Below are 19474 nucleotides of genomic sequence, written 5' to 3'. Positions count from 1 at the left end.
ACTGCCATGTATCCCCTTTTCTTATTTCTTTCTGCTTCAAAACACAATTAGGAATGACAGCTGAATGAATTCTGCGCCCCCTCCTACACTGCGCCCTGAGGCTGGAGCCTCTCCAGCCTATGCCTCGGCCCGGCCCTGAATACGAGTGTATGTCTGATATCTTGGAGAGAAAAAGGAATAATCTCTTTTATTTGGATTAAAAACTCTCCATGCATCGAGTAACTTATCTGCATGTACAAATTTTTTAATCTTCTGAATATTACGGAGTGATATGCCTGACTTCCCTCGAGAGTTGTCCAAAGTAGGGACTAGCATCATATTAAAATCACCTGCTATAACGATTTTTCCTTTAGCTATTAAATTTACTTTCTCAAGGAAGGTTAAGATAGTTTTAGTTTGACCAGTATTGGCCGCGTATAGGTTAGCTAAGGTAACTAATCTCCCATAAACTTTCCCTACTAATATTAATATGCAGCCTTCCGATCTCAATAAGAATTTTCTACAGTTAATTGAGTATTGGAGCCAACTATAACAGCCACCCCCCCCCCCCTTCTTACTCTTATTAGAGTTAATATACCTGGTTTAAAGTCTTTTTTTCAAGTGTGGCTCTTGGATAAAGGCAGTGTCGATTTTATTTCTGGATACAAATTCTAAGATTCTTCCTCTTTTAACCCCTGAGTTTGCCCCTTTGACATTATAAGGTACAAGTTTGAATTCTTCCATAGTGATACAGTAATTGTTGATTGATCCAGCCATAACTCTTAACAAGGTTAGAAATTCTCCCAGTGTGTAAAGAACTAAATTTTGTTTTATTTTCCTCTATCTGAAAGTCAAAAAACATGAAATTAAGATAAAAAGTGATAAGAAATATCCCAAGAAAACCATAAAGAAAAGTAAAAAAGAAGAAAGAAGTGAAGAACATGAGCTACACCCAAAATTGTAGACTGAGGGATAGTTCCTATTCTGGCCTAACCTCAGTCCATAGTTAGGTACTAGGATAACGTTGAGCACCTGGTAGTATGTTTGATACCTAGCTGAGGTCATCTTGACACCTCATTTCTCCTAACACTTGTACAGTCAGGGAAACAGATAAGAAGGAAAAAATTACTGACTTCAATGCCCAGGGCAGCGAAATTATACCAAGTCTTAAGTGTAAGGCTCCAACTGGCTAGTCAGCCTTGTGGTTAGGTGGAGATGGGTTAGGCTCCCGGCCTGGAATTTCTATAAAGGGTAGGTCTAGGCTTGATAAAAAGGGGTAAATTGGATCACCATCTTTAAAAATTATGGTTCGACCATCTGAACTCACAATCAATGAAAACAGATAACCCCATCGGTGTGGGCTGAAATATTGTTAAATAGTTCTACCTTGTGGTCTTTGAAGGATATAGTCCCCAGCTGCCTGGCCTTGTATATATTTTTTTCTTTAAGTTGGAATGAATGTACCCTGCACAAAATATCCATGCTAGAGCCTGATCCATTAGAATGTGGTTTACCTATTTTGTGGGCTCTGTGGATTTCTATTGTGCCTGGTGATTCTTCCTGTAAGATATTGCGAAATAGTTCCTCAGTAACCATGGGGATCTCGTTTGGTCTCGGAGTTGAGGGTAAACCTTTGATTTTAATGTTGTTTGCGACTGGATCGGTTCTCAAGATCATCAATCTTGGTATTAAAGATGTACTCTACAATTCTTACAATAAAAAGCATACCATTCTGTTCATGATGTTCCCCTGAGCCCCTCTGTGCTCTTTCTGCCACTCCCTGCTGCAATCCTGGCTTGTAATTTCCAGTTTTAGGCAGTGTTTACAAACAAAAGACATAGCATGTGATAGGCTTAAGGCAGCCATACACTGGTCGATGTGCCATCAGATCGACCAGCTGACAGATCCCTATCTGATCGAATCTGATCAGATAGGGATCGTATGGCTGCCTTTACTGCAAACAGATTGTGAATCGATTTCAGCCTGAAACCGATCACAATCTGTTCAGCTGCTCCTGCCGCCTGTCCTCCCCCCGCGCATACATTACCTGAGGCTGGCTCCCGGGCATCTTCTCCACGCTGCACCGCTCTGTTCTTGCTCCATCTCGGCGCTTCCTGTGTCACTCCGTGACCAGGAAGTTCAAATAGAGCGCCCTCTATTTGAACTTCCTGGGTCACTGCAGTGACCCAGGAAGCGCCGGGATGGAGCGGGTGCAGCGCTGAGAAGATGCGGAGAAGACGCCCGGGAGCCCGCATCAGGTAATGTATTTTTCATCGGATCGGCCGCCGCTAGCGACGCGCACTTTACCCGCGGGCGATCGAGGGTAATTTCCCGCACGGCGCGATCGACGGACCGATCCGATTTCGGGAGGAAATCGGATCGTCGGCGGCGTTTACCGCGAACGATTGGCAGCAGATTCGATCCCAGGATCGAATCTGCTGTCGAAACGGCCGGGAATCGGGCCAGTGTATGGCCACCTTAAGAGGAGCTCAGTCTGTGACTCACACAGAGCCTGCAGGGGGCCTGGAGAGTGTGTGTATAGCTTCTATCCTATCACAAGCAGAACAGCACATTCCAGCCTGAGTGCCTGAGCCCGACAAAGCTGTCAGAGGAAAGAAGATTAGATTATATAACAGCGATAATACAGCCACTGTGCAACTAGGAAAGGCTGCAGTAAGACAGACCACATTAGAACTGATATAGGAACTTATAGGATAGAAGAAATAAGGCTGAAAATTTTGTTACAGAGTCAATAACTTCTTTTATTTGAGATCTTTGAGATGCTAGGGAGCTCATCATTGATAAGTGAGCCGCACTAGAGTCGCCTACGGTTTGTTCAACCTTGTCTACCCTTTCTGTGAACTCAATAACTGTTTTTTTCGGAGGGCCTAGTTCATTAACAATCGTGATTGGGATCGAATTCTGGAGCTCATCTGCTAGGCTTAATTTCAGACTAGCTGCAAAACTATCAAAAAGGTTTTTAATTGTGGACACTGAAATTGGTGTTTCTGCTGGAGTAGCTAGCAGATCAGATGAAGGAGACTCGCCTTCTGCCAGAGCGCCAGAAGCAATTGGAGTTTTGCGCCGGGGTGAGTCACAAAGTGCTGCAATCAATCTTTTGTCGTTAGCCACTTCGCTAGGAGTTATCAGGCCAACCTTAAAGCGGATCCAAGATGTAAAAATAACTATAACAAGTAACTTGTCTACATATCTTGTCTAAAGTTTAGACAGTTTACACAGCAAATCTGCCTGCAAACAGCTTCAATGGAATATGATTATTTCTTCTTGTGATACGACAGCAGCCATGTTGTTTGTAAACATTACACAGAGGCAGGCTTATCTGCATCTTGAGCTCTCAGCCTGTGAAAAAAACCTAATCCCCCCTCCTCCTCCCCCCTCCCCTCTGCATCTGAAATCAATGGCTAGTAATACCTCCCCTCCTCCTGTCCAGCCTGAGCTCCCATGAGCCCTTGCTACTGTCTGAAAATGCCTTGGCTCTCTAAAATCCCGTGAGCGAGGCTTGTTTAGTTTATAGGGAATTAGAGTATAAAAACAAAAAAGTATTTGGGTTGAGGAATGCCCTATAAACAATAGGAAAGAAACACAATTATGCAATGTGTAAAAGTTCATCTCGGATCCACTTTAAGGCCAGTGTTTACTAATTCATTAGCAAAAGATTGGCTATTAGGAGCTAGGAGAACTCGTGTCTGAGACCTCTGTTTTTGCAGAAAACCCTTGGATGTTGGTTGGAAAGCCATAGCCTGATAAACCTTTAACACTGTTCTTGATTTTAGTTTTGCTTGAGGCTTCCATTTTGTTTTTTCTTTTTCTTTTTTTTTCCAGGTCTTCTCCCCTGGCTACCACTCAGGATGTTTTAAAACCTTAGTTGTAATTGGCTATGGCTCTACACATTTAATACAGCCCCATCAGTACAGTCAAGCCCTGTAATACAGTGTAATTCAGTTAGGGCACTTGTCCACTAGGGGCGATTGCGATGCTGAATCGCCAAATCGCAAACCGCTAGTGATTTTTAAATCGCTTTTTAACATAGGAATCGCGGTAGGTAATTTCCACTACTGCGATTCTTTTTTGACACAAATGAGATCGCGCCACGGAGCGATTTTTGCTGCGATTTTGCTATACAGTGCATTGCATAGCAAAATCGCGATTACAAACGCCGGGAAAATGTGTTCACTTTGCTGAATCGCAATCGCTAGCGTTTAGCGCGAACGCTAGCAATTGCTAGTGGAAAAGGGCCCTTAGTGTTGTTTAGCACCGTTAGAATATTTAACCTATTTTAGTGTAACAGAGCAGCGCAAAAGTATGGATCTGCAGGGAAATCAGATCAAACTTTTCTGTACCGAAGGATGCTTCAGTAAGTCAAAGGGCCTGTTTCCACTACACGCAGAATGGATGCAGAAAAACTGACTCCAATGAATGCCTATGGGAAATCTGCATCAGAAAAATCGTGTTTAGTGGAAACACGCCCATAGGCATGCATTGGAGTCAGTTTTTCTGCATCCATTCTGCATCCAATCTGCGTGTAGTGGCAACAGGCCCAAAGCAAAACAGCTGAATCGGAACAGTTCAGCCCAATACTGTGTGATGTAAACCAGTACCGCTTAGTAATATTTAGCTCTGTTAGTGCAGTTATGAGTGATTTGTAGCAAGGCTTAGTAAAGTGAGTTACATTTCAAAAAAATAAAAGGGGACGTTTAGAAAGGGGATTACAACCCAGATTATTAACCACTTAAGTACCAGCCTATGCTGGTCCGATCTGTGCTGCGTGGACTCTCCAGCCCACAGCACAGATCACTTTGAAGCCAGGGCGACCAGACTTCCCCCCTTTTTCCCCACTAGGGGGATGTCCTGCCGGGGGGGTCTGATCGCCGCCGGCCATCTGCGTTTTGCGGGGGGGGGGGGGGCTCCTCAAAGCCCCCCTCCGCAGCCATTCCCGCCCTCACGCTCCTTACCTCCCTCTTCCTACCTAATGCGCAGGAGGGAATTCCGTCCTGCGCATTGAAGGATAGGCTTCCGCCTATCAGATCGCCGATCTACCTTACGGCGCTGCTGCACAGCAGCGCCGTAGGATGTAAACAGCGGGGATTTCTTCCCCGCATGTTTACATTTTGCCGGCGAGCCGCGATCGGCGGCTCTCCGGCTGTTCATGGAGACATCCTCCGTGAACTGACATGGAAAGGCCGCTCGATCGAGCGGCCGTTTCCATGGTAAACCACTTAAAGACACTGAAGCGAAAAAAAATTATGATATTATGATTTGTATGTGTAGTACAGCTAAGAAATAAAACATTAAGATCAGATACATCAGTCTAATTGTTTCCAGTACAGGAATAGTTGAGAAACTCCAGTTGTTATCTCTATGCAAACAAGCCATTAAGCTCTCCGACTAAGTTAGTCCTGGAGAGGGCTGTTATCTGACTTTTATTATCTCAACTGTTCCTGGACTATTTACTTTTCCTCTGCCAGAGGAGATGTCATTACTTCACAGACTGCTCTGAAAGAATCATTTTGAATGCTGAGTGTTGTGTAATCTGCACTATATACCTGAAAATAAAAGTATGAGAATATTTCTTTGCTGCTAATCTTCTAGTAATTATTCATAGTACACAACCAATTCATTATATCATATATTTTTTTTCGCTTCAGTGTCTCTTTAAGTCCTGCCAGCTGGTCGTTAAGTGGTTAAGGATTAGTACACTTTCTCAAACACCGGAGGTGGATACGATCAGCAGTTTATGCACCAAAACAGCAGAGATTGGCAGAAGTCAGTGCAATTTAACATACTGTAGGTCAGCTCATATCATCTCAGCACAGCTTATGTTCTTATGGGTTTCAAGATAATTTCTGCTTAGCACATTGTATGTTACATATCATATACACTGCATGTCATATACTGTGCCTGATCCTGAGAATTTTCAGAGCCCAGCCTTCATATGTCTTCCTTTGTCTCTTGGATACATCTGTCTGACTAGGTTCCCTCAAGCTGCTGCACACACCTGCTGTAAGATGACACCACTGCATGCTGATGTTGGAACCTTCCACAGACCACACAGATTGCCTGCTTCTAAAGCTTAACCCCTTACACCTCCCTTCTGTCTAATGCCTAATACACGCACCACGTTTTTCCACTCAGTTTCCCACCCAACCGGTTTTTCTGCTCGATTCTGCCCTCGATTCTGCGCTCAATTCTCTCATCTTCCGCATCTATCGTATGGAAAAACGTAACGTGTGTACCCAGCATTACGGCTCACACAGCACAATAGCTTTCCCGCTCTTTCACTCTCACTGGGCAAACCTTCTGCGGGATCAGCGTGAGTCACAGAAACCTGAACACAGGACAGACTCCCTATGCAGCCCGCAGCTTCTGTCTTCTGTCGCAGCCACACACCAGTCTCTCAACAGTAATTCCTACCCCGCCTGCCCACTGCTGCTATTTCAATAGCCACATGCACAGCTACCCCCAGAGCAAAACACAGGAACCCTAAAGTAAAGCAAAGGCTCAGCTCAGCCAAGTTCAAAGTTAAGCTCCATATGGCTTCTGATCACGTGATCACTATGATCGCCGGCGGATCACAGTGATCACTGTGACAGCTGCGGTGGTAGGTGTGGAAGAAGAGGATCCACTCACCTCCCTGACGTTCCCCTGGCGATCGGCATTCCCCACAGCTCTGGCCAGCATCCCCACCTGCTGTGACATGAGTGCTGGGTCCTGGCTTGATGACATCATCAAGCCGCGACCCGGAACTGAGAGTCAGTAGGAGCGGGGATGCCGGAGCGGAGAGGTCCACTGCGCCTCATCGCTGGAGTCTGGAAGGTGAGTAAAGGCTGCTGGCTACAGGGGGGACATTTGGATCAAATGGACATCATGCCCAGCTAGCGCCAGCAGGGATCCAGCTGCCTGACCCCCCAAACGCCCCCCCCCCCCCATGCAAATTGGCCTGGTCCTTAAGGGGGGTTAGGCGGCAGGTCCCCAAAGGGTTGAACAAATCAAGCATTTCGACCCTGAAATTGGGCTGGCTAAAGTGGCTGTAGAAAAAAAAAACTACCTAGGATCTGTTTAATCTTATGCCCTGACAGTCTTTACAGGAGCAGAAAGATCTTTTAAAACAAGGGATAAAAGGTTCTTAAAGAGACTCTGTAACAACAAAAACCTCCCCTGGGGGGTACTCACCTCGGGTGGGGGAAGCCTCCGGATCCTAATGAGGCTTCCCACGCCGTCCTCTGTCCCACGGGGGTCTCGCCGCAGCCCTCCGAACAGCCGGCGACTGTGCCGACTGTCAGTTCAATATTTACCTTTGCTGGCTCCAGCGGGGGCGCTGTGGCGACTTTCGGCATGGAAATAGACGGAAATACCCGATCTCCGTCGGGTCCGCTCTACTGCGCAGGCGCCGGAAACTTGCGCCTGCGCAGTAGAGCAGACCCGACGGCGATCGGGTATTTCCGCCTACTTCGGCGCCGAGAGGCATCAGAGCGCCTGCGCAGGAGCCAGGAAGGTAAATATTGCGTCACGGCTGTACGGAGGGCTACAGCGAGACCCCCGAGGGACGCAGGACGGCGTGGGAAGCCTCATTAGGATCCTGAGGCTTCCCCCACCCGAGGTGAGTACCCCCCAGGGGCCGTTTTGTCGTTACAGTTCCTCTTTAAACGTAAAGTATATCTGTAGGGGAAGAGACATGCCCTCAGTGACACCTTGCGGTTGAATAGGCTCGTGCCTACGCAGTAGGCCGCTCATGCTTTTTCCCCCACGCACCAGCAGCTCTCTCCTACTGCACAGGCCGGGAGTTCACCTGCATTTATTCTTGGACAGGAGTGTGGCTGCAAACTTCAGAAGGTCCCAGGAAGCAGCGGTTGTCTGAAGGACGGGGGAAGCCTCTGGGGGAACCAGAGGCTTGCCTCTACCGAGGGTAAGTATCCTACTTTTTTTCTTGTACTCACGGGTTTGCTTTAATTTCAATAGCAAATATCTTACGGATACTACTACTTTAAAAAACTACTATGGCCTCAATTCACGGAGCATTATCAAACGTTTATCAAACACTTTATCAAACGTTTGATAATTTACCTCATGGGTAAAATCTCATTTTAAATTCACTAAGGTGTTATATATTTGTTGAACGTTTTATCGGTAAAACATTCGATAAATATATAACACCTTAGTGAATTTAAAATGAGATTTTACCCATGAGGTGAATTATCAAACGTTTGATAAAGTGTTTGATAAACGTTTGATAATGCTCCGTGAATTGAGGCCATAGTGAATCAAAATCTCCTTAACATGGGACACAACATTAAGGGCTTGTTCACACTGCAGGCGTTTTTGGTTTTTTTTTCGTCCGCCTGCGGTTTTTCAAAACGCCCCCTGAACGTGTGGCCAATGAATGTCTATGAGAAGGTTCATATCAGCGCGGGTCGTGCACGGTGCGGCTAGGAAAGCGGTATGTGTTCCATTTTCGGGGCGCCTTAATGGAAGGTATAGGAAAATCGACTAAGGCGTACAAAGACGCGCATTAAGGTTATCACGTGCGCAAAAGTCCGCGATCGCGCGAATCGCGGCACTTTGCGTGCGCAAAAGTTCGCGAACGGCACTTCGCGTGCTAACTGTTTAGCACACACGTGCTAAACAGCTTGCACGGCTTTGTGACGCAAGCCCATTGGGCTTGATTCACTATGCGGTGCTAACCTACTAAGCACGTCTAAAGTCTTTAGGCGCGCTAACCAGGGTGCTAAGTAGGTTGGCACCGGTTTTCTCAATCAGATCGTGCGCTTAGTACCGCGCGCAAAGTCCTATGCACGCGCTAAGTCCCATAGGCTTTATCGGCACTTCGCGCGCAGCTCCCTGCGCTCTGTGCAGTGCACACGTAAAGTTTGCGTGCAAATTAGCGCGCAAAAAGCTTTATTAGGCGTGCTAAGGGAGTTTTCACAGGCGTGCTAACAGTTAGCACCGCTTTGTGAATCAAGCCCATTGTATTTATTTTTTTCCGGGTCAAAGAGTTCACTTCCTGGCTTGCGTCAGGGAGTGGATTACAAAACCGCTCTGAAAAAAACGCTTAGAAAACTGATAAGCACAAAAACGAATTGCCCACCCAAGCGCTGGGAATCGGAAAAAAAGACACATTAAAAAAAAAATGTGCAATGGGAACAAGGCCTCAGAGTCTATATACACATACTGGGCTTGATTCACAAAGCTGTGATAACTCTTATCCCGGGCGCACTAGCGTTTTGCACGCGCTATAATGCGCATAACATTTTTCACCAGCAATCGCGAAACATGACAGTTTTTGCGCAAAAATACGTATTTGCACGCAAAAAAATCGCAATTGTGCGCAGAAGCCGTTACGTGCATTATAGCGCACGCAAAATGCTAGCGCGACCGTTATATGAGTTATCACGGCTTTGTGACTCAAGCCCAATGTGTGGCGTTGAGTTGCGTCGCATCCCATTTGGCAATATGGGATGCAACACAACTGAATGCAACTCATTAAGTGTAAATATGGCCTAAAAGTTTGTCTTTTCTACATGTTGGGGAGAGGGAGGAAGGTCCCCCAAAGCCTCCGGGCCCCCCTGCGATGGCAGGGGTCGCAGGGATTATTGCTACACTCATGCTTCCACATTAAAATAACATCTGCTTGTTGTTAAAGTGATGGTTTTGCATTAAAAGCAAGTCACATTACATCATGATTAGTGCCTGGGGAAAATGAGGAATAATGTGAACATAAACGAAAGAGGATGCAGTGTTACGACTTCCACTTTCCATTTACCGATAAAAGTATCGTACAGCCTGGCTATGCAGCCCTAAGGAATACTTAACCTTGTTGTCCACCAAACGCTGGCCGCGTTTTGCCACCGGCCAATAAGGATGCAGGCGAGGAGAGAGGCGTGTGCTGCCGCGGCGTCATTGCTGGGGGCGGCGCCGGGCACGTTATAAGCACGTACGTCGTGCAGGCACATATACCTGGCTAACCTATACTGCAGGCACATATACCTGGCTAACCTATACTGCAGGCACATATACCTGGCTAACCTATACTGCACATATACCTGGCTAACCTATACTGAAGGCACATATACCTAGCTAACCTATACTGCACATATACTTGGCTAACCTATACTGCAGGCACATATACCTGGCTAACCTATACTGCAGGCACATATACCTGGCTTACCTATACTGCACATATCCCTGGCTAACCTATACTGAAGGCACATATACCTGGCTAATCTACACTGCATGTTAGTATATACCTGGCTAACCTATACTGAAGGCACATACAGGGAGTGCAGAATTATTAGGCAAATTAGTATTTTGACCACATCATCCTCTTTATGCATGTTGTCTTACTCCAAGCTGTATAGGCTCGAAAGCCTACTACCAATTAAGCATATTAGGTGATGTGCATCTCTGTAATGAGAAGGGGTGTGGTCTAATGACATCAACACCCTATATCAGGTGTGCATAATTATTAGGCAACTTCCTTTCCTTTGGCAAAATGGGTCAAAAGAAGGACTTGACAGACTCAGAAAAGTCAAAAATAGTGAGATATCTTGCAAAGGGATGCAGCACTCTTAAAATGGCAAAGCTTCTGAAGTGTAATCATCGAACATTCAAGCGTTTCATTCAAAATAGTCAACAGGGTCGCAAGAAGCGTGTGGAAAAACCAAGGCGCAAAATAGCTGCCCATGAACTGAGATAAGTCAAGCGTGCAGCTGCCAAGATGCCACTTGCCACCAGTTTGGCCATATTTCAGAGCTGCAACATCACTGGAGTGTCCAAAAGCACAAGGTGTGCAATACTTAGAGACATGGCCAAGGTAAGAAAGGCTGAAAGACGACCACCACTGAACAAGACACACAAGCTGAAACATTAAGACTGGGCCAAGAAATATCTCAAGACTGATTTTTCTAAGGTTTTATGGACTGATGAAATGAGAGTGAGTCTTGATGGGCCAGATAGATGGGCCCGTGGCTGGATTGGTAAAGGGCAGAGAGCTCCAGTCCGACTCAGACGCCAGCAAGGTGGAGATGGAGTACTGGTTTGGGCTGGTATCATTAAAGATGAGCTTGTGGGGCCTTTTCGGGTTGAGGATGGAGTCAAGCTCAACTCCCAGTCCTACTGCCAGTTTCTGGAAGACACCTTCTTCAAGCAGTGGTACAGGAAGAACTTTGCATCCTTCAAGAAAAACATGATTTTCATGCAGGACAATGCTCCATCACACGTGTCCAAGTACTCCACAGCGTGGCTGGCAAGAAAGGGTATAAAAGAAGAAAAACTAATGACATGGCCTCCTTGTTCACCTGATCTGAACCCCATTGAGAACCTGTGGTCCATCAGAAAATGTGAGATTTACAAGGAGGGAAAACAGTACACCTCTCTGAACAGTGTCTGGGAGGCTGTGGTTGCTGCTGCACGCAATGTTGATGGTGAACAGATCAAAACACTGACAGAATCCATGGATGGCAGGCTTTTGAGTGTCCTTGCAAAGAAAGGTGGCTAGATTGGTCACTGGTTTGTTTTTGTTTTGTTTTTGAATGTCAGAAATGTATATTTGTGAATGTTGAGATGTTATATTGGTTTCACTGGTAAAAATAAATATTTTAAATGGGTATATATTTGTTTTTTGTTAAGTTGCCTAATAATTATGCACAGTAATAGTCACCTGCACACAAAGATATCCCCCTAAAATAGCTAAAACTAAAAAACAAAATAAAAACCACTTTCAAAAATATTCAGCTTTGATATTAATGAGTTTTTTGGGTTCATTGAGAACATGGTTGCTGTTCAATAATAAAATTATTCCTCAAAAATACCACTTGCCTAATAATTCTGCACTCCCTGTATACCTGGCTAACCTATACTGCAGGCACATATACCTAGCCAACCTATATGGGGGGGGGGGGGGCTAAGCTTAGTATTTGAGACGATGGTAGATCTCCTGGCTCCAAATTTTTATTATTGCTTATTATATCAAAAAGAGATTTGAAAAATACATATATATTGCACAAACACTACAAATACCAAATACAAAGAATACACACATTAAAATAATCTATCTGACTCTGAAACCCCCCTGAAACAAAAAGAGGAAAACATTCCTGAGACATGCTCATTGTCAGTGGGAAGTGCCCCCCTGCAGGCACACAGAGGGCAGGGAAGGAAGAGAAAAGGGACACGCATTGAACTGTGTGGAGACTTTAAAGAGAATCTGTATTGTTAAAATCACACAAAAAGTAAACATACCAGTGCGTTAGGGGACATCTCCTATTTCCCTCTGTCACAATTTCGCCGCTCCCCGCCGCATTAAAAGTGGTTAAAAACAGTTTTAAAAAGTTTGTTTTCAAACAAACAAAATGGCCACCAAAACAGGAAGTAAGTTGATGTACAGTATGTCCACACATAGAAAATACATCCATACACAAGCAGGCTGTATACAGCCTTCCTTTTGAATCTCAAGAGATCATTTGTGTGTTTCTTTCCCCTGCATCTCTCATGCACTGAAGTTTCAGGCTGCTCTTTTCTTCCTGCAAACAGCTTTGCCCTTGTCTGTAATTGCTCACTATGTGAAAGCCCAGCCAGCTCAGAGGACGATTTATCCAGCTTGTAAAAGATAAGAGAGAAGCTGCTCTAATCTAAATAACACACAGGCAGTGTTAATAGAGGGGCCTGGAAGGGGGAGTTCATAGCAGAACCACAACACTGAAGAACTTGGCAGCCTTCCAGACACAGGCTGACAAGTCTGACAAGAGAGAGATAAGTTGATTTATTACAGAGACTGTGATAGTACAAAGTGCTGCAGTAAGCCAGAACACATTAGAATAGCTTTTGGAACTCGTAGGATGATAAAAAACAGGATGCAATTTTTGTTACGGAGTCTCTTTAAGTGCTATGAGTGATATATATACATGGAGCAAACCCTATGCCTTGCCAATCAACCTTGGAGCTTCAACAGTTTCCATGTTTGTGCCTGTCCATGCTTGCTTTTTCCATCTTCTGCTTACTCATCTTCTGCTTACTAACAATCATCAGATGATCTTCAATGCCTGCTAGGATCAATATAAGTGCACTTTAATACCAGTACTTAGTCTCAGGGCAGGACTGCAGCCTCCATAGGGTGTGTGGGGTTTGTTTCAGGGGGGTTTCAGAGTCAGATAGATTCTTTTAATGGGTGTATTCTTTGTATTTGGTATTTGTAGTGTTTGTGCAATATATATGTATTTTTCGAATCTCTTTTTGATATAATAAGCAATAATAAAAATGTGGAGTTTTTTGCATGCACCCAAGACAAGAGCCAATTGTTTCTCTTGTGTACCTATATATAGTACTTGTTGGCATGGTGCATGCATGAAACATTGTTTAGCAATTTGATTCATATTTCACATGATATTTATTTATAGGTTTGGCTTTTTTGTGTGGCTGTCCTTTTCCCATAATTTACACGTAGATCTCCTGGCCTCGGCGAACTTTAAAGTCGCTCGCGAGCCACAAAAGTGTGGGCACCCCTGCTATACAGTATGATCTCATTATAGTTAACTCCAAGAGACCAGGAGAAGTGGTTTACTATATCAGAAGTTTACTTTATCAGAAATTATCAGCTCTGTCCTCCCCTGATGTTTCAAGGGGTCTAACATCTGAGTTTTTGCATGGCGGAGTGGGATACACGCCAAAAGTCCCGGGGAAAAATCTGGATTTGACGCACAGCAGCGTTTTAAGGGCAGAAATCACATTGCATGCTAAATTGGAGGCCTAAAGTGCTTTAAAACATCTTGCATGTGTATACATCAATCAGGGAGTGTAATTAGTGTACTGCTTCACACTGACACACCAAACTCACTGTGTAACATACCGCACACAGCTGTTTGTGTAGTGAAGGCCGTGCTGGATTGGTGCGCACCATGACGAGAGTGCAGGTGATGGCGGCTTTCCAGCCCATATGGTCGCCGGGCTGAGGTAGCTCAATGACAGAACAGTGACTGTCCAGCTGATCGAATTTGGTCTGTCCACAATGAAGCAATGACCTTATTATCTTGGGTGTGCCCACCCGAGACACTCATATAGCCGTTGGTCATTGCTTCATTGTGATACGCAAGCCCTTTGACCGCGGCAAGGTAACGATCACGAAGGGGGATGGGCACATGTACATGCCTTTTGTTTTGTTGTTGCAGCTGCAGTGCAGCCAGAAAAATTAGGCAGGCATGTACACGCACCAGAAAAATTATTATAGCGGCTGCTGCTAGCAAAAAATTCAGGAATCCGCCTGGAGTCCTGGATCCTGTTGGTGGTGGCGGAGAAGGCAGTCAAGTGGCCTGCAGTCAGAGATGCTGTGTGGGGAGCGACTTAGTCATGGGTCAGGCAGTTACACGGCGTGCAGCCAGAGATGCTGTGTGGGGGGACTGACTTAGTCTTCGGGCGGGCAGTAGTCCTCCTGGATCCATGCCTCATTCATTTTGATAAAGGTGAGGTACTGAACACTTTTGTGACCTAGGCGACTTCTCTTCTCAGTGACATTGCCTCCAGCTGAGCTGAATGTCATTTCTGACAGGACGTTTGAGGCAGGGCAAGACAGAAGTTGGATGGCAAATTGGGACAGCTCTGGCCACAGGTCAAGCCTGCGCACCCAGTAGTCCAGGGGTTCATCGCTGCTCACATTGTCTACATCCACACTTAAGGACAGGTAGTCGGCTACCTACCGGTCTAGGCGTTGGTGGAGGGTGGATCCGGAAGGGCTAAGGCGAGATGTTGAACTAAAGAATGTCCGCATGTTCGACATCACCATGAGATCGCTAGTGTCCTGTCCTTGCCTGCGTGGACATGGGAGTAGGATTACTGGCAGTGGTACCTTTATTCCGTTGTGCTGTGACATCATCCTTAAACGCACTGTAAAGCATAGTTGCCAGCATGTTCTGCAAGTGCTGCATCCTTTCTGCCTTCTGGTAATTTGGAAACATCTCCGCCACTTTGTGCCTATACCGAGGGTCTAGTAGCGTGACCCAGTACAGCTCATTCCCCTTGAGTTTTTTAATACGGGGGTCCCTCAATAGGCTGAACAGCATGAAAGCCGCCATCTGCACAAATTTGGATGCAGACGTACTATCCATCTCCTCTTGCTCTTCCTCAGTGATGTCAGGTAAGTTCTCCTCCTCCCCCCAGCCACGAACAACACCACGGGAAAGTTGAGCAGCACAAGCCTCCTGTGACACCTGCTGCAGTTGTTCTTCCGCCTTCTCCTCCAAAAAAAAAACAAAAAACACCTTCCTCATCATCTGACTCCTCTTCCCCACATGACTTTTCCTCCTCCTCCTCCCCCCTCTGTGCTGCCGCAGGTGTTGAGGAATCATCTGCTTCTGCTGAGAGTTGATCCCACATCTCTTCCTCCTGTTCCTGTTCAATATTGGCAAAGCGTGTCATGGCCGTGTAAGACCGCCTGAAATGCCCATACACCTTCCTGGACTGCTTCAGGACATCCTGTAAGCCTGGGTACTTAGACACAAATCTCTGAATTATTAGATTCAGCACATGTGCCATGCAGGGTACATGTGTCAACTTTCCCAAATTCGAAGCCGAAATGAGATTGCTGCCGTTGTCACACACCACGTTGCCGATCTCCAGTTGGTGCGGGGTCAGCCACTGATCCACCTGTTTGTTCAGAGCAGCCAGGAGAGCTGCTCCAGTGTGACTTTCCGCTTTGAGGCAAGACATGCCTAAGATGGCATGACACCGTCGTACCTGGCATGCAGCATAGGCCCTGGGGAGCCGGGGCTGTGAGTCCACCAGCTGGTATGGTAACAGCTGGCGAGCTAACAGTTCCACCAAGCCAGCTGTCAGACGCCGGGCAAGGGGGTGACTGGCAGACATTGGCTTCTTCCGCTCAAAGATTTCCCTCACGGACACCTGGCTGCTGCTGCGGTTGCTCAAGGTGAGAGGCAGAGTGGAGGAGGGAGGCTGTGATTGTGAAGGTGCAAGGGAGAAAGTGGCTGAAGATGATGCACCTGGAGGAAGAGGAGAAGGCGGGTGGCTTTGCTTTTGTGTGCTGCTTTTCCTCAGGTGGTCTTCCCATTGCAGTTTGTGCCTTTTCTCCATGTGCCTTCGTAAGGCAGTTGTCCCTACGCGGGTGTTGGCCTTTCCACGGCTCAATTTTTGGCAGCAGAGAGAACAGATGACATTGCTCTGATCTGAGGCTGACACACAAAAAAATTTCCACACTGCTGAGCCCAGGGGTGTGGGCACTATGGTGGCATCAGCAGCTGACGTTGAAGGGCATGTATGTTGGCTGGCTGTTTATAGGTGGCGATACATGGCGCCGGACACTGCCACCAGCTGTTTCTGATGACAAGCTCCCCCTGCTTCTTTCAGGAACTCGTCTCCTACTCCTCTCTGACTCCCCCTCTGAACTGTCCCCCTGTTCATCTCCTCTATTGGGAACCCACGTGACATCTATATCATCATAATCATCCTCCCCAGCTTTGCTTGCATCAGACATCTCATAAACTGCACCAACAGCAGGTACTTCATCATCCTCCTCCTCACACCTTACGTCCATATTGCCGCGTAACTTAGACATATGAGGTGGTGTAACTTGCTTAGCGCCTTCATCTTGTTGTAACAATAATGGCTGTGAATCAGTGAATTCCCCACCAAATAAATCCCGCGAAGTGTCAAATGCAGCGGATGTGGTGCTTGTAGTAGCGCTGGTGGCTGCGGAAGATGAGGTGTTCTGTGTTAGTCAACCACGTCCTGACAATCTTGGGAGTTGATAGGACGTGCCTTCTTCAGAGCACTATACTTTGGGCCAGGGCCGCACAAAATCACGTCAGCACGACCTCGAACAGACCTGCCGGGTGGCCTGGCTCTGGCTCTGCCTGTTGTTTTGTCCATATCTGACTAATACAATGTGCAGCTGTCACACAGGTGCAGTGAAAGGTATGCAGTGACTGGTATAACAATTCAATGTGCACCTGTCACACAGGTGCAGTTAACAGGTATGCACGGACTGGTATATTACACAGCGTGCGGTCACACAGGTACTGTGAACAATTATGCAATGACTAGTATTACAAATGTGCAGCTGTCACACACACAGGTACCGTGAACAGGTGCAGTGACTGGTATATAATATAACACTGCTTGCGTTCACATAGGTAGGTGCACTACTGAACAGGTATGCAGTAATTGGTATTACAAATGTGAAGCTGTCACACACACAAGTACCATGAACAGGTGCAGTGACTGGAGATATATAACACTGCGTGCGCTGACGTAGGTAGGTAGGTGCACTGAACAGGTAGGTATGCAGTGATTGGTATTACAAATGTGCAGCTGTCATACACATAGGTACCGTGAACAGGTGCATTGACTGGTATATAATATAACACTGCATGCGCTCAAGTAGGTAGGTAGGTGCACTGAACAGGTAGGTATGCAGTGATTGGTATTACAAATGTGCAGCTGTCACACACACAGGTATCGTGAACAGATGCAGTGACTGGTGGTATATAACATTGTGTGTGCTCACGTAGGTAGGTAGGAGCACTGAACAGGTAGGTATGCAGTGATTGATATTACAAATGTGCAGCTGTCACACACACAGGTACCATGAACAGGTGCAGTGATTGGTGGTATATAACACTGCGTGCGCTCACGTGGGTAGGTAGGAGCACTGAACAGGTAGGTATGCAGTGATTGGTAATACAAATGTCCAGCTGTCACACACACAGGTACCGTGAACAGGTGCAATGACTGGTGGTATATAACACTGTGTGCGCTCATGTAGGTAAGTGGTGCACTACTGAACAGGTATGCAGGGATTGGTGTTACAAATGTGCAGCTGTCACACACAGGTAGTCACTGAATGTGCTGGGCCTGGCAGTGGCACAGTAGGAATAGCCAAGGTCCAGCAGCTGCGACTGACTGACAGGGCTGTATATGCAACACAAGTGTCTGTGAGACACACAAAAAAAAAAAAAATCACAACAACAACATTAGCTCTCAAAAGAGCTGTTGAGGATGATGAATGCTTTTTAGCAATAAGTATCACAAAGAAGGATCAACCTAACAAGCCTAACACAAGAGCCTAACTAAGCTTTCCCTTCTCTAATTACTGCAGCCACACAAGTGAGTGAAAAGGCTGATGCTGCCTGCGTTTTATAAGGAAGGGGGGGGCTCCAGGAGGGAGTGTAGCCTGATTGGCTACCTTGTCTCTGCTGACTGTGATGTAGAGGGTCAAAGTTGACCCTAATGATGTAGTATGGGGGGCAGGTCGAACTCACAAATAGTTTAAGGTTCAACGTGAACCACCTAAGTTCGCGTGAATAAGTTTGCGGTCGAACCATTCGAGCCATCTCTATCAGACATCAGAAAAGAGAAAAGACCGAGAGCCCAAAATAGTGTAGTATGTTTTTGTAGGGGATGAGAATAATGAAAGTAAGTCATATACTCACAAGTCAGGGTTGCCTCAAGAGCAACCACTGTAAACGCAGGTGGGGAGAACAAGCCTGTCCCCACTCAGGAGTAAAACGTCGCTCTCTGTGGATAGAGGAATTGTAGGGCAGATCACCCTTCCACCAAGGGTGGACTTCTGAATGCAAGAAGGTGTACAGAGGCGCCGGAAGTATAAAAGTGGCTAAAAAGTTTAAAATGTTTTGGTCGCGGTGGTGGACCAGCTGACCACAAACGGACAACTAGGCTGTTGTATTTAAATAAATATATACAAAATTTATTCGGAAAGCTCCCAGCAATTAGTCGCAACGCGTTTCACGGGTAGCAACCCGCTTCTTCAGGCAATAGGGGGCAGGAGCAACAACACTGAAAATGACAGAGATACATAGCAGGCATCAGCATACTGTGTGTGGTACATTGTACAGGGTAAATAAGTTACATAAAAAAACATAGCTTTTCTGGTGTGAATAGTGTTACCGCATATAAACTGTCACCGACACGTCATAAAACATAATTGAACTTGTATAACATATTGCTTGGTTGCGGTGTGTGTGTTAATAATGTACCTTAGTGTTATTCCCATGAGCAGAGTCTGTTTGTGGGCTATGTTAGTTTGGTAACAATTAGTGCTGCTTGAAAATCAAGTGCTTGCTCTAATAAGTGCAGTGGGCTAGTATAATGCAGATATAATGCTAGTATAATGCTGATAGTGGTAATGCTCAAGTGTGGCCTGGATGGAAGGAAGAAATCACTTACCAGCGTGAAGTCTGGATGAAGCTTGGCACCTCTGTGTGCGTAAATCGTATGTGCAAGGTTTATGAGGGGATAATGGGCGGTACCACAGGACGTGAGGGGGGTGTGGCGATGTGAGTGACAAGGTTGGGCCACTTCTGTTGATTGGCCACTGCGGACGGGCTGGGCAGGACCTCTCAGCGGTCGTGATGTGCGCCCTGCGTCCCATGGGCTGCGCTGGCCAGCGTGAGGGATTATGGGGCGAGTGCGACGTGGCCATGTGCAAGTGCGCATGTGCGCACTACGTAACTTCTTG

The 19474-nt window shown here is 46.2% G+C and overlaps 1 protein-coding gene across 1 annotated transcript in view; it reads right to left on the bottom strand.

The window, feature by feature from the left end:
* The window catches only part of LOC137538083 (transmembrane protein 272-like), a 74288-nt gene extending 68340 nt beyond the window's left edge, over positions 1 to 5948 (bottom strand). The window contains exon 1 of the mRNA XM_068260080.1: positions 5894 to 5948. The gene's annotated coding sequence lies outside the window, so the exon portion shown is untranslated. The remainder of the gene's footprint in view (positions 1 to 5893) is intronic.
* Positions 5949 to 19474: the final 13526 nt, after the last annotated feature.

The sequence above is a fragment of the Hyperolius riggenbachi genome, chromosome 11 (assembly GCF_040937935.1).
Source record: "Hyperolius riggenbachi isolate aHypRig1 chromosome 11, aHypRig1.pri, whole genome shotgun sequence".
Taxonomy (NCBI): domain Eukaryota; kingdom Metazoa; phylum Chordata; class Amphibia; order Anura; family Hyperoliidae; genus Hyperolius; species Hyperolius riggenbachi.
Note: the sequence above shows the minus strand (reverse complement) of the source record. Positions and strands in the feature narration are given on the sequence as shown.